Source organism: Onychomys torridus, chromosome 4, assembly GCF_903995425.1.
Source record: "Onychomys torridus chromosome 4, mOncTor1.1, whole genome shotgun sequence".
In the NCBI taxonomy this organism is placed as follows: domain Eukaryota; kingdom Metazoa; phylum Chordata; class Mammalia; order Rodentia; family Cricetidae; genus Onychomys; species Onychomys torridus.
The window spans coordinates 22848263-22863727 of NC_050446.1; positions in this window are offsets into that span (position 1 = coordinate 22848263).

A 15465-nucleotide genomic window follows, 5' to 3' on the forward strand; every position below is an offset into this window, starting at 1 on the left:
ATTTTTTTTTTTGATCATTGGTGTTCATTGTTATAAAATGATGATACAAATAAAATTTCTCCTTAGAGAGTAGGTCGTTCTTGAGATCAAAGGAAATACAATAACAGACTATTAGGTTAACTGGTCAGTACACTTTAAAATTATTGTAATGCTGTTATTATTATTTGAGAGGCATATGTTATTGTTTTGTGGACTCTTGTGAATTTATCTCCCTTGTTGTGGTTGGAATGAGAACCCAGCTATAGTCAACCCCACTGTAGGAAGTGCTCAATCTTAATTTCTGGAGTTATTTTCTAGAAATAATAATTGCAGTGCATACATGTATTTTTATTGTGTCTACTTTTTTCTTTTTCTGTTTTGAACCCAGAGCCTGGAGCATGCACCTGTCTTACCCTGGAGCTGTATCCTCAGCCCTCCTTTCTTAGCTGACAAATAGCATCCCTGTAAAGAGTAACTGGGCCATGTGAAGAGCACACCCTGAGAGCCTGAAGGCTCAGAGAAGTGGAAAGTCCCCACTTGTGCACCTGTTCCTTTCTTCCTTCACCTTTGCTTTTTGCCTTTCTGCTTCTCCTTGGCATTCTGTTTTTGTTTTTTTTTCTTTTCTTCACCCTCCTGCCCCCAGATCTTGCTATGAGGCTTAGTCTAGTGTGGGCTTTCATTTGCAACTGTTCCATCTTCTCAGACCATTTCCAAGCCCTACCCTATTCCCTCTACTAAGACAGAGACCAGGATCCCAACTTCCAATAGTATCACTTAGTTCTCTATGAGATGGTATCAGACAGGGTAGAATCTGGTTTGTTATTTAAAAAATGAAGGGGTTGGACAGGGATGTAGCTTGGTCACGGATGTACCTTGGTCAGGTAGAGTGCTTATCTACTACGCCAAAAGCCCTACACTGAGCTCCAACACTGCATAAAAATCAGGACTAGTGGCTCTACATGCCTATAACCCTGGCATTTTGGAGGAGGAGGAGGAGGCATGAAGATCAGAATTTCAAAGTTATCCTTAGCTAAATGAGGAGTTCAAAACTACCCTGGACTACATGAATCCTGTCTTAAAATAAATGAATAAATAGATAAACAACAAGCTGGTCACTGGGCATGCTGGCTTATGGTTCATGTCTGTTATCCTAATACTCAGAAGGTTGAGGCAGAAGAATTGCTATGAACCAGCTGAGCTACATAGTGTTTTGCAGGCAAATCTGGGCTATAGAATGAGAACCTATCCCAAAAAGAAAAAACAAACAAACAAACAAACAACAACAACAACAAAAACAAGAAAGAAAAAATAGAAAGAAAAAAGAAAAAAAACTAACTAAAAAAAGGTTTAAAAAGAGTTGTTTTCCAGCGGTGTGGTGATGGTGCAGGCCTTTAATCCTAGCACTTGGGAGGCAGACAGGCGATCTCTGTGAGTTTGAGGCCTGCCTGGGGTACAAAGTGAGTTCTAGGACAGGCACCAAAGCTAAATAGAGAAACCTTGTCTCAAAAAACCAGAAAAAAAAGTTGTTTTCCACTTCCATGTCTGATGAATGTCTACAGAGCACCCTACATCTGGTGAACGTCTACAGAGCACCCTATGTCCGATGAATGTCTACAGAGCACCCTATGTGACAGCCGGTGCTCTTTGTATAAACATCTTCTATGCTTTGTTAGCTCAGGTGAACTTGAAGAAGGCGCTTTCCCAAGGAGAGGGAACCAATCCACTTTATCTTTGGCCGTGAATACAGTGTATTTCCTATCATCAGGGGTCAGGAGGGGTCTGTGAGAGAGGATTGCTTACTTTAAAGAAAGAGGGCTTCCCACCTCACCCACGAGGCTGGAGGGATCTCTGCCCAGCTCCTCAGAGGCTTTGCTGATGCATCAGGCAATGGGGTGAAGGTGGACTTCTGCACTTAGCAATTAATGTCCTACTAGGGCAGCAGTGCAGATGGCATGGGCATTAAAATCTGCTCTTGCCTTAGCCATACAGCTTCGAGAAGGAAACTCTTGTGTGACTTCTTCCTCAGAAATGAGTGAGATGAGGAAGAACAAGTTGGATAACTTCCTCCTAAATTCGAAACAGTAAGCATGGCCATCCCCTCCAGTCTTGTGACACATGGTCTGCTATGGATGAGCTTTCTGTAGTTCTTAGAGTTCTTCACCACAAGAGATACATTTCAATGAGCCTATAATCTCTGATTTCTGACTGACTATTTTTTCAAAGGGAAATGGTTCACTCCTAATGGAATTGAGAAGAATGATTGAAAAGTTACTTTCCAAAAGGCCTGGGGCCCTAAGACCTAATGCTCCTGATGGAAAATACACAGACCTCCAGGAACTGGAGCCCACTGCTGAGCACTTCCTAGTCCAGGTCTGAAGCAGGACCCAAGTTTTAGTCTCTGACCCAAAGTAAACTCTTCTTCAAGATGCTTGTGTGGTGAGGAATAGCCAAGTCCTTTCCTTGTGAAACACTTTTTAAAACCGCATGGCTCAAAGACTAAGGAGAACTTAGCTGTTCCCAGCATGGTGACCTGAAGAAAGCCTTCAACTCATGGTCATGACTGCCCAGGACGTGGCTTTGGGAACCACAGTCTCCCCAGGTCCGATGTTACACATAGCACCACCATTGCAGAAAAGGCGAGACGCATCCCTAAGCACCACATCACACTTCTGTCGAGAAAGCTGCATTTCCCCGCTGAGGTGCTTTCTGCCCCTTCACTGCAGTTAACACTGCTATCCAGTGTTGCCCCCGACTCCTCCGGTGCTCGACCAGAGGCCTAAACCTCAGATGTAAACACTGGACTAGTGGCTGTGAACTAAAAATAAGTTTTCACGTTCAAAACGCTTGTGCTTCTGTGACTGCAAATCTTTCTCTCAGTGCGTGGGAGTCGCTGCCGTCCTGGTGGTAGGCTGTTGTCTTGGTCTCCTGGCAGAGGAGTTTTCTAGGGTATTTTTCAAACTTTCCAGCTTAGCGAAGCATAGGCTAAAATTAAAAGGAGAACTAGGCGGCGGCGTCGGTCAGAGGCAGCGTTGTCCTTGGTGGGGGGGGGGGGGGGGAGGGGAGATTGCTGACACAGCGAAAAGAAGACAAAAACGTTTGAAACTTTAGGCTCTGTACTTCTCAAATGCCTCTTTTAGAAATCGCTTAAGTCGCTATTAACATCCACCGCCCACCTTCCCTTTTCGGTCTTGACACTGGGTAATAATAGATAATGTTGACATATGTTCCCCGCTGGTCAGAAATACTATACTTCTGTGAAAGGTAACATTTTCAAGCTATGACAAAATGTATTTTACTTGGACAGAACATTAGTTATTGGACTAATGTCAGAATGTGGGCTGGAGGGTAAAAGTTTTAACATTTTAGTTGTGGGAGAAAGTTTGTTGGGAGAGCAAGGCATCAGCACAAGGCCTGTTTATCTTTCACCGATTCTAAAGGTATTGGCTTAGCGTCAAACAGTTATGTCCTTAGGAATGTAAAGGAAACATTCCCAGTATGTATGAAGAACAGCTGTCCATGGGCACAGCGATTTTTAAAAGCGATTATACCCAGCTTTACTGTAGTATGGAGTATGGAATCAAAAATATTTTTTCACTGTGTACCAAAGAATTCTGTTTATGGGCCAGTTCTGCATGAGACATATGCTGTGGTTGTCATTTGTTCTTTATGAGACGTACTCTGAAATATGTTTTTAAAAAGAGAAGAGAGAAAGAGGGGGCAGGGAGTGGGGAGGGGAGGGGGAGACTGACTTCTGATGGACTGTGGTCCTCAAAACTACTTTTGAAAGTAATTCAGGGAATGAGCTAGGAAATGCCCCAGCTGGCTTCCAAACCTCCGAAGTCGGAGCGGCCCTATGCAAAACTGGAAAAATTGATTTTGTTTTGAAGGCGCACGCAGACTTAACTGTTGTGGAAGTTGGACAGAGTTTTTATTGAATCTGGTCCTTTGTGTTTTACGATAGTCTGAATGGGTGTTAAGATTCCACGAATAAATCTCCTGCCGCTTCCGAAATCTCTGATATAAACAGGAGCTCAGTTAATTTGTGCTCCGCGCAAATGTCTTTCAGAATGTTAACAAACATGGTGCATTGATGGGCGGGTTGGCCCATGGGAGAGCAGTCTGCCTTGCTTGGTAGGACATTCTGGTTTGGTTTTTCTTTTGTTTCTCACTGTTGTGGTTACTGAGACGTAGGGATGGTACAGCTTGAATTTGAAATGTTCTTCATCTGCTCGTGTGTTTGAACACCTGGCCTCCAGCTAGTGGCGCTGTTTTAGAAGCGAGGAACCTTTGCGACCTGAAGTTGGCAAATGTATGCCATTAAGGCCGAGCTTTTGAAGCTTATGCACTCCCAGATTCTTGCCTGCATCTCTGTTTCCTGTGGTCTGCCATGAGAGGAGTCTGTTGTAATGGTCCTTCTCTGCCATAAGTGGACAGGTCGTCCAAATAAATCATCTTTCCCCTCATAGTCTGTTCTCTTGAGCATCTTGGGCACCGTGATAAAAAAAAAAATAACTAATACAAGGAACAAGTAGAGATGAGCTGGTGGTGGTAAAAACAAAGCCTTTGGAACAGGGAAGAATCATTTAGAGGCCGTTTGGGGAAGTGGTTCTATGAGCTTTCCACTGAAAGCTTGGCTAAGTTTCCACACCAAAGTCATCAGATGAAACGTCTTAGTCATTTTCCTCAGGCCTCAGGTGAATTACTGGGGGAACATGAACAGCAAAGATGAGAATATAGTTTTAACATATTGTTTTCCTATAGATTTCATATGTTTGAGATGTTTTAGTATACTTTAAACTCACGTGCAGAATTGATAGTAATCGAAAATTGGTTTCCAACTGGTTACTGTCATTTAAAGCCAGCAAACCAAAGAGGGGAAACCTCTCCATCTTTACAATAAAAATTAGGTCACCGTGTGCCAACTAAATACGTTTGATGGAAATTCATGATAAAACTTTAAGAATCTCATGTCACACAGTTCATGGTGGTAAAGAGTTGTATATTGAGTAGCTGGGAGTTTTATAATGTATAACTATCATTCTGAATAGAACATTGGCTTCTCATTTTGAAGCATGAGCCTAAATGTTAGTAACTTAATCTTATTCTTCAGATACTTAATGCTGTGGTGGCAAAAATGAATGATGTGGCTGAAGTGTCAATAACAGCCAGCTCTTTACTCAGTTTGCACACATTTGCTCTTCAACAGCTGTTATCTGGCATACAGAGCAGTTACCTATGTGTGTTCCACCTTCTCATGGCTTTTCGTGCAGCCGGGGTAAAAATGGGAGCAGTCATTTTGGTTGACTTTACATTCATGATGAAATCGATGCCCTAATGGGAGAAATTTCATGGGAAATTTTAATGTACCCTTTATTGGCATTATAAGTGGGGCCAGTTAGTTGACATGCTTCTTTTTGAGGGCCCAAATCTGGCCCCTGTTTCTTACTTGAGGTTTTCACTGAAGTAGTAATTACCAAGTAGAAGAATACCAATAATGTTCTGCAAAATTTTGTTCTAAGTTTCTGTCTTATAATTCCCAATGAAGTTAATTATGACTCAGTAAGACTGGGTGATACAGCATCTTAAGGGCTTTGGAACTCTGTGATCTGCCATCCAAGACACCAGGCCAACAGTGCTTTTAGAGATCTCTTTTAAAGAGGGGCAGTGAGTCTCCTGAAGGTAAGAAATGGCTCTACTAGCAGCTATTTATGTAATGGGGTTTAAAGAGTAGAACTGAACATCTTTGAACTTAAAGAAGTTTGATCTTTTTGTAGTTTCCCTCTTTGGGGGAGACTGATTTATACAAGCCTGAATTTGCTCTGGTTCGTTAAGAGTACATTGGTATGGCTTACCCCCTGTCTCATTCTCTCAGCATCCTTTAACTGTAATAATATGTACTTTTGATTTCCATTAATTGTAAAGCACTTGCGTAAGTCATCGCTGCTTGCTGCTTAGCTATTATTTCTTGGAGTTAAACCATTATCTTCCTTAAATACAGATGTTTACATTTTTGTATAATATAATTTTTACCATAAAAGTTCATTATAACTTTCAAAATACTTTGCCTCTCATTTAGCATATGTCTTAGTTTAGATTTAGAAAATGGATTAAAAGGTCCCATGACCTTTTGGATAACAATGTAGTATATGCCACTAAATAGGCTCCTCAGAGAATTTTGTCACTGTACAAATAAAGTTTTAAGGGAAGAGGCATGGCATTGCTTATGGCCTGGTGTGAGCAGAACACCCTATAATTAGTATCATCTGCTGGGATGTCTGAGGATAAGACTATCTGTGCTCTTCAAAGTCAGTGTGGGGCTCCCCAGACTCCATGATATTCTGGGTAGTCCCTGAGAACCCTGGTGGCCCAGTAAGATTATGTTGTATCCCTTTTCAATTAAACATAAAAATAATGGTAAGCCATAAAATTAGCAACAAAGACCAACAAAGTTTTGGTTTACCTAGCGTAAGGCTTTTATTGCTTTCAAATAAAAAAAGAATGCATTTAATTCTCTTCTTAGCTTTTGGATACCCCTTTTAGTGAGCATGTAATGGGCCTGTTTGATCTAGCAGTAGAAAACTGCTGATTGAGATGGAGTCTTCAGAGACAATTTGGAAAAATAGGTGATGTTAATTAAATCATATAAAGTGGAACTTCTGGAGGCCATGTTCGAGTTCGAGGAGTGGCTTAGCTGGGTCTATGGAAAAGGATGAGATTCTGTGATCGGTATGTGTTATTGGCTGGCAAAGTTCTCCACACAGATGAGCCTGTGGTTTGGTGTTACTGTGCTTAGAAGGAGGTTATGTGAAATTAGGCCTTATTATGACATCTTGAAGAGTTTGTACAATATTTGAAAGAAATAAGCAAACCCGGAGGATTTTGATTAAAAGATCAGTAAATGTGTATTTTAAAATAACAATTTGGCAATCTTGGAAAGAGGCTTAGAGACAGCATTGAAAGTAAAGGTAATGGATTAGCTGGGAAGCTACTATCACATTCTCAGCGGATGATAAAGTGACTAAGAAGATAATTACAAGCTTGAATACCATGACATGTGAAAATTTAAATATGGGAGTGAAGTGTTGATTTGAAGAATTACATTTGTGTTATTGGTTTGTGTGTGTGTGTGTGTGTGTGTGTGTGTGTGTATACATACACATATATACATATATATATATACACACACACACACACACACATATATATATATATGTATGTATATGGTTTATATTTTATTTATTTGCTTTGGGTTTTGGTGAATTATTTCATTCATTGAAATTTGGAAATTACATGAAGAAACATACCCATCATGGGAAAGACATTCTGATCTACACAGATTAGATTTGATGATTTTCTAAGATAACAAAAAGAAATCTTTGTTGAATTGACCTGAAAGAAATATGTATTCTGGAACCAGAAAGTTGGAGCTCAAGGGAAATTGAGCTTTTCTTTTCTTTATTTTATTTTATTATTTCTTTGTGTGTATTTTTGTGTGTATGTGTGTGACATATTAAAGGATTTGGACATTATTTTGTCTTATGTTTCATTTATTCATATCTGACCAATTTACTCATCATTTGCAAATATCTGCTTACATATATGCCAATTGTTTTGAATCTCTGCTGACTATGGAATTCTCTCTCTTTCTGTTTTTTTTTTTGTTTGTTTGTTTTGTTTGTTTGTTTGTTTGGTTGGTTTTTTTTTTTTTTTGTTTGTTTGTTTTTTTGGTTTTTCAAGACAGGGTTTCTCTGTGTAGTTTTGCACCTTTCCTGGAACTCGATTTGGAGACCAGGCTGGCCTCGAACTCACAGAGATCCATCTGCCTCTGCCTCCCGAGTGCTGGGATTAAAGGCGTGCACCACCATTGCCTGGCTGGAATTCTTTCTCTTATCTACCATCAACATCATATTTAAACTGAACTAAACTCATCTTTTGGTTTCTGTGGCAATGATCCATCATGGTCCATGTCTTCTCCTCTCAGGTAATTGCAGAAAATGTCTGCTGCTGCCTGCCTCCTCTGGCCTGGCAGAGAAGACATATATATGGGGTCAGTTTTGGACCGTGACCTAGGTGTTTTCTTTGTATGCTAGTGCAGGTAGAGTTTGTGCAATCTCTCCATACTGTCTCTAACCATTTCACTGACATCAGAAGTAAGAGGTAGGGAGCAGAGGGATAGGCCTGCTCCTGTATGAATAGTGCTTAGCTGTTGTTTATGATCAATCAAAACAGCATTCTTTTGTAGACAGGGTTAAGAACATATATGCTCCTTACAACCAGCCTAGGTTAGAGTCCCAGTTCTGAAATGTAACGGCTATGGGAAAAATGAAACCTTCAACTACATTTATTTCTACATAAATAGGGGTGGTAATTATAATAGCCTTATTGGGCATTTGCTGGGGTGAAATATGATAGAACATGATAGAACACTCAACTAAGTCTCTGATCTAGCATGCAATAAAATTAGCTAGTTTCAGAGTTTGGGATGAATTTCGGGGAATTTGTGAATACCTAGTTGAACATATTATTTTATGAGAATTCTACGAATGCAGGGAATGACGTATTATTCTATCTATGGGAGAGACTACAATTGTGTACAACCTAACAATGGGATGTATTCTGCGTAGCTCATTAGACAGCTTCATTGTCTGAATATCAGAGAGTACTTATTCAAATCTAGGTGGTACAGGCCAGTCATTCAGCACGACCTCCCCTTTTCATCTAAATGTTCTCCATTTTTGCACTCATCTCTTTGTATTTTTATTATTTTTTTCATTATTTAAAAAATTATGTGTGCAGGTATCCATTGCTACTAGCTACTTTGGATCCGCCAGAGTTGGAGTTACAGACAGTTGTGAGCTACCCAACATGGCTGTTGGGAAACCACTCAAGAGTGGTCTGTGCTCTTAACTGCTGAGTCCTTGCCCTCATTTCTTGATGTTTTCAAATGTATTTCATTTTCATAATGATGTTCTAATGTAGGAAACAATCTCGGTTTTGAAGGTCTTCATGAAAGGTGGTACGAATTCTTTATGTTAGCCAAACTTCTCATAGTTGTGACAAATTCCCAAGAAAAACCACTTAAAAGTTAGAAATATCAAATTTTGCTCACTTTTTCAGAGGTTTCAGGTCATGGCTAGCTGGTTCTATTGTTTGTGAGCTGTAATGACAGAACACTGGCAGTAGGGCATGTCAGAGCAAAGCTGCCTACTTCAGGGTGTTGTACCTGTTTTGCGAAACCCCCAGAGACCACCAAGGAGCCGGTTTCTGATGTGAGCACATAAGGGGTCCTTTTATTCAGGTTCAACCTGGGCCACCATAGGGTAGATGGAAGGAAATGTGGCAGTAGCCATGAGTCCAGGTGTAGAGGGTTTTTATAGGGAAAAACTACAAGCTGGGAATTGGTAAATTTATTGGGTAGAAGGGGCAAGATGAATTTTAAAACTATTGGTCTAGACTTTGGGCATGAAACCACATTTGAAACCATTGGGTTAGACTTTTGGCAGGGAACCACAACCCACAGAACAGGATCTGGACTGCTCAGCAAGATTATCTAGATATCTTCAAGGGCCTAAACTACAGACAGGATGTCTGCAGGAGGATACTGCTCTGTATCTGTTCCAGTTGTCATGGCACATTCCTGAGGTCCTTTCTGGAAGTGAGTACAGAAGGTGGTCTGAGATGGTGATCCTTTCTCTAAGGTAGAGCCTATAAAATTAAGTCTAGGCCTTCACAAATACAGCTAGCAGTAGATGGCCTCCTGATGTTATTGAGTGGTGATAAACAAAATGAGTCTGGGTGCTTCTGATGTAACACAGAATGCAATGTTGCAGCACACTTTTATGCTTTCTAAATAAAAGGAGTATACCCCCAAATAGAGAAAATAAAACAAAATAGTACAAAACAAAACAAATGAACACAGATAGCAGTTCCATGATCTTTTATTCTTACAATGCATTATGCATCATATGTAACATACATGCTGTGTTTATCTATACTAGCATCACCAGTACCAGGAGATGCTTTATGTTATGGTGTTCTGATGACTGTGGTCACTGAGTGATAGATAATTCTCAGCTTTCCTATAGTATTATGAATCCACTGATATGAGGTCTGCGACACACCAAAAGATCATTATGTAGTAAATGATTCTGTACCATTGAAATCTCAAAGTGCTATTATCAGTTAACAACAAAAGCAACAAAACACCTCCAACAGCAAAACAGAACTTTTTGTGAAGACAATCCCAGACTGATTAAACAGTTTCTTTCAAACATAAATAACATATTTTAGCACAGGTTTATGTCTGTGGCAAAATTAATACAAGTGCAGGAAGTTCCTATAGCTCCCCTTCCTTCTGCATTATCCATTCCCCAAGACTGAGTAATGCATTTGCTATTATGTATGCATCTACATTGCCACCTTATTGTGCCTTCATTTCCACACTTTATTTTAGGGTTCCTTCTGGCTGATGGTACACACCCTATGGGCTGACACAGATACCATGACCTGTGTCTCTCACTGTAGCCCCTTGTTTAGTCTCACAGCCTAAGAACTCTCTGCTCCTACTGTCCTCTCCCATCACATCTCTCACCTCCTAGTCTTCTCACTTTCTTCGGTGTTGACACTCGCCTTTTCAGAATGTCCTATGGTTGGAATTATGCACTTGCTAGCTTTTTCATATGGCTTCTTTTGGTTATCGATATGCATTTAAACGTCCTTCCTGGCTTTTCATGGTTTTATAGCTAATGTGTTTTCAACAATGAAAACTGTTCCTCTGTCTAGATTTATTCCCTCAACTTAGTTGTTTCCAAGCTTTGCAATTAAGACTGTATCTGCTAAAAACATCTCTGTCTAGACTTTCATGTGCACATGCTTTTCTGACTCTGGGTAAACATCAAGGAGTCATGTCATGGGACAGACTTTTCCCCTTGTGTCTCTGAAGTCTTCAGTACAAGTACTCTTTCTCCTGAAAACATCCTAATGGTACCCATCCTGCCTTGATGGGTCTGCTTCTTACCATTCTTTACCCCCTCCTTGTCATTCAAATGGCAGGGCCCTACAACCCCCTTTTGCAGTCTAGGGTCTCAACTAGCCGGTATAATTTTCCTAAGTCTCTACACTGAGTACTTTTCCCCCTTTATTATCCACAGTCACTTTCTGCCCTGGACCCTAGTCTCTGTGGGTCTAGGTCATTGTTAGGAGACTGAAAAATAAATCCGTCCTACTGAGCTGATGGCTGGCATTGTTATTCCTCCAAGGTATGAGATTTACATTTTAATGGAGCAGCGCTTTACACTAGGGTGGGCAGTTTGTAGAGGAGCTTTAAGCCACCTGGCTGATTAGTTATTTGGGGTCTGGCGGCTTTATGAACTGCCGAAATCCTGCTCTGTGATTGACTGTTTCCTCTCTCTTGAATAAGAGCCACACCTGTGAGTTTTCATTCACCTAGAAGGAGGAAACCTTGGAAAGCCAAAGGGAAGACATAAATTTACCTCAGTATTCTTTTAGCAAAATGGGAATGTACCAGCCTGTGCTGCATAAGAATCAAATGTAGATTCAAGCCTTTGTTTTTCATCTTGTGAAAGGCACCTAGAAGACAGATTTGTGAACTGAAGTATGAGATTTAAAACACAAACTATCACTGAATGAATAGGTAAATCGGATTTTTCAAGAAATCCCTTTGGGGAAGTTTAACTTTCGTTTATACCATGTAAGCAATTTTTATTTCGCTTCTTAACATGATTTTGTAACACGTACCTTAACACAAACAGAAAGCTTTCTTCTTTATGAAGCACTTCTCCGGAGTGAAATCATCTTGGTAACATTACATTTTGTGTGGCATGTGAAAAGAAAATCCTGGAAACACATGTTTATTTTTTCCAGTTCCTGACCACTGTGTTTGGAAAAACTGCCAAGTGTGACTTAAAACTTGCAAATGCAGTAACTTGCTTTGAAATTTGGGCCCATAGCATCTTTGGCTGTTGTTTGTAGAAAAGGAATTGTTATGTTAACTTTGACTTCTGACCACTCTGCTGTTCAGAAATCAGTTGCATGCAGATTAACAGTGAGTCCAATGAATGGGTACACTAAACGGAACTGACAGTCCTTAATACACAAATACTGAACGGGGACATTATCAATTTTCCAAGAAGTACTCTTTATGCATTTTTACAGGCATGCCAGAGCAGTCTTAAAGGAGGGACATTGAAACCTTGGCAGGCTTTCTCTGTCTCTGCAAAGTTCACATCAAGGAGGGTGGTAAGTAGTGTGGAGTATGGGAAAAAGGAACCTGTCAGCATTGTTTTCTTTTAAAGATGAAAAGAGAGTTCCAAGGAAGAGCCCCATAATCTTTGAAATATGTGCATGCTGTTTAATCAGTTTAAACAAATGACTGCTGTAGATTTATTATTCTGTATAACTAGACAAAATAACTCACTATCCACTATCTCCAATTCTATAGAAAGGTCACTGCTTGTTTTATCGAAGGCAAATTTTATTTCTATTTTACCTATGTTGCTAGTTATAGGTAGAGTGGGATAGATGAGAGTTTCGAATTTTCAAAATTAAGAAAGGATGTAACACACATACACACACACACTCTCACACACTGGAGTCTAAATACAGCTGTGTTTATTTTTTCAAAATACAGTAGTTAGTCGTTAAATTTTTCCTTCTACGCTCTGCACTTTATCTCAAAGACACTTGTCTGTTAAGTATTAACATATTAAAATATTTGTGTGTGTTTTGTGGACAGGCATCACTGCTACACATTTTTGACCATCACGATAATACAAAAATGTTTGTAAAATTCTCTGTGATCAAGCAGTGGCCATCAGTGTGCTTGTGTTCTAAAGCTTGAGGTGGCTGTTGATTGATTTATCAGTTGTCTATGCAATAAGAATTAACTTTAAAAACAACAACACAATACTTTAGGAGTTTCGACCTCTTTTGGGAGATAAGAATTAACAATTCTTTGTCTTCATGTTATTGGTGTTAATATTCTGACCCGCCCTTGAAATCCCACCCCTTGGGGCTGCCCTGCATCCTGACTGGAAAGGAAAACCCCCTCCCCTTCCTCTCTCTCTTCCACTCTCTCTCTACTCCCAAGAGGTGTGTACCCCTTGACCCCCTTTCTTTCTCTCTCTCCTCTCCCTCTTTCCTATCTCTCTTTGTCTATTATGATAAACCATTTCTGCACATGAACATGTGGGCAGGGGTTATATTTTATAGGGGCAATCATGTGGTCAGGCAGCACCATCTTAAATAAGATCAAAATGGACAGATCATATGACCTCACCACTATCTTTATACTAATGACCCAGGGGAAGTCACTTCCTGACTCAAGTTATGGGTGGGGCATGCGGCACTGAGTCGTCCGGGATGGAGGTTTAGTCCTTTCCAGACTGTGAATAAGTGGAGTAATGGAGGATTGATTGCCCCATGCTGCAAAGTCAAGGTGGGTCAGTCTTCCCAAATTTCTACTCCACAGAAAAAGTATGTCAGATTTCCTAGGCCTATCAGCTGAACAAGTGCGGCCTTTGGGCCTTCTGCCCCCCAACAACCAGGGAGAGACTTGGGATTGCTGTGTAGGTAGCTGGAAAGCTGTCTCATTTCTTAAATTTATCCTTCTCAGATCTGACAATGTTTGATGACTAGGGTATCAGTTTAACAGCCCCAATCCCAAGGTTTCTCTCTCTCTCTCTCTCTCTCTCTCTCTCTCTCTCTCTCTCTCTCTCACACACACACACACACACACACACACACACACATGTATATGTTATATATATAGTCCAATTACAGACAGGTATGCCTCATTCACAGACTTCATGGTACAGGCTAGACCGGTTTCAGATATAATTCCAGAGGTTCAAAGTTTTAATACTGATAAATGTAGCTTTGATAAACTGATAGGACATTGACTACAAAGAGTTCTTAAGAGTCCTTAAATGGATTTTTAACCCCTTTGCCATGATGTAAATCCATTCCAGCTGTCTTACAGATACCTACAGGCTCCTGGGAAAAGTTTTGCTACTGTATCAAGAAATCTGTTCTGATGAAAGCTAACAATCTCCAGAGCCCATTGCTGACCCCACCTATTTTTCGAGCATATTTTGCAGATTCATTTTTCCTGCCTGACCTCCAGAGAAATAGCAGCTGCCATGGCTTCTATACTCCTGATTTGGCATTCCATTTACCCCCAAGCTCCTGGAACACCACTGCTGCAACCTGCCTCCTCAGCTCCCTCAAGGAACGTTCCTGAGATCTTCTGCTGTGTGTGACTCCTGGTTCCCCCCTCCCCACTTTGCCCCTTGTCAGCTTGAAGTAGTCTTGGGAACTCAGTGCCCCCTTGTTCCCCACTTGCTTCCATCACTCACCTCTTTTGATAATAATCAAAATGGAGGAATGTTAATATTCTGACCTGGCCCTTGAAATCCTGCCCCTTGGGGCCACCCTGCATCCTGACAGAAAGAAAAACCCCTCCCCTTCCTCTCTTCTACTCTCTCTCTCTCCACTCTCATGATCCTGGACCCACCTCCCTCTATTCTATCCATCTTTCCTATCTTCTTTTCATCTCTCTATTATAATAATCCACTTTCACGTGGATGCAGCGTCTGGATTGTGAATGTCCACCAGACACTCCAACACCGCCATGCCCACATGACATGGGTTGCCCTCCTCCAGCCCCTCGCCCCTGCATCTGCCCAGCATGTCAGCATGTTTCCCTGCACACACAGAATACCCTCAGGGTCTCCCGTGCACAATTCACAGCAATTGGTACCTAATGATGAACAGAAGGTAGAGGGATTTGACTATTAAGATGGCCTATCTAATACCCATTGGTGTACATACTGTGGTAGTGTTGATATGACAAAGTTTATTTTACATGTGTTCAGACAGCAGCAACTTCTTCTTCTTCTTCTTCTTCTTCTTCTTCTTCTTCTTCTTCTTCTTCTTCTTCTTCTTCTTCTTCTTCCTGTCCTCGTCTTTGTCGTCCTCCTCCTCTTCTTCCACTGCTGGGCTAGAACTCACTGTGTAGACCAGCCTGGCCTCAAACTCACAGAAATCTGTCTACCTCTTGCCTGGCTTCTTCTTCCTCTTCTTCTTTTTTTTTTTTTTAAAGATTTTTTTCCTTAGCGATTTATTTATTTATTTGTTTGTTTGTTTGTTTGTTTATTTATTTATTTATTTTTACTTTATGTGTACTGTATGGGAATGTTAGATCCCCTGGAACTGGAGTTACAGATGATAGTTGTGAGCTGCCATGTGGGAATTGAACCCAAGTCCTCTGGAAGAACAGCCAGTGCTTTTAATTGATGAGCCATCTCTTCAGCCTGGCTTGCTTAAAGGTGAAAACTCTAAAATGACTATGTGTCAATTAAGGACCTTATGAAGATGCTGATTATGGCTCAGTGGGTCTGTAGTACAGCAAAAGTTCAAGTATCTTAGAAGTTTCCAGAGACTATGCTTTTGGCACTTGAATGACAC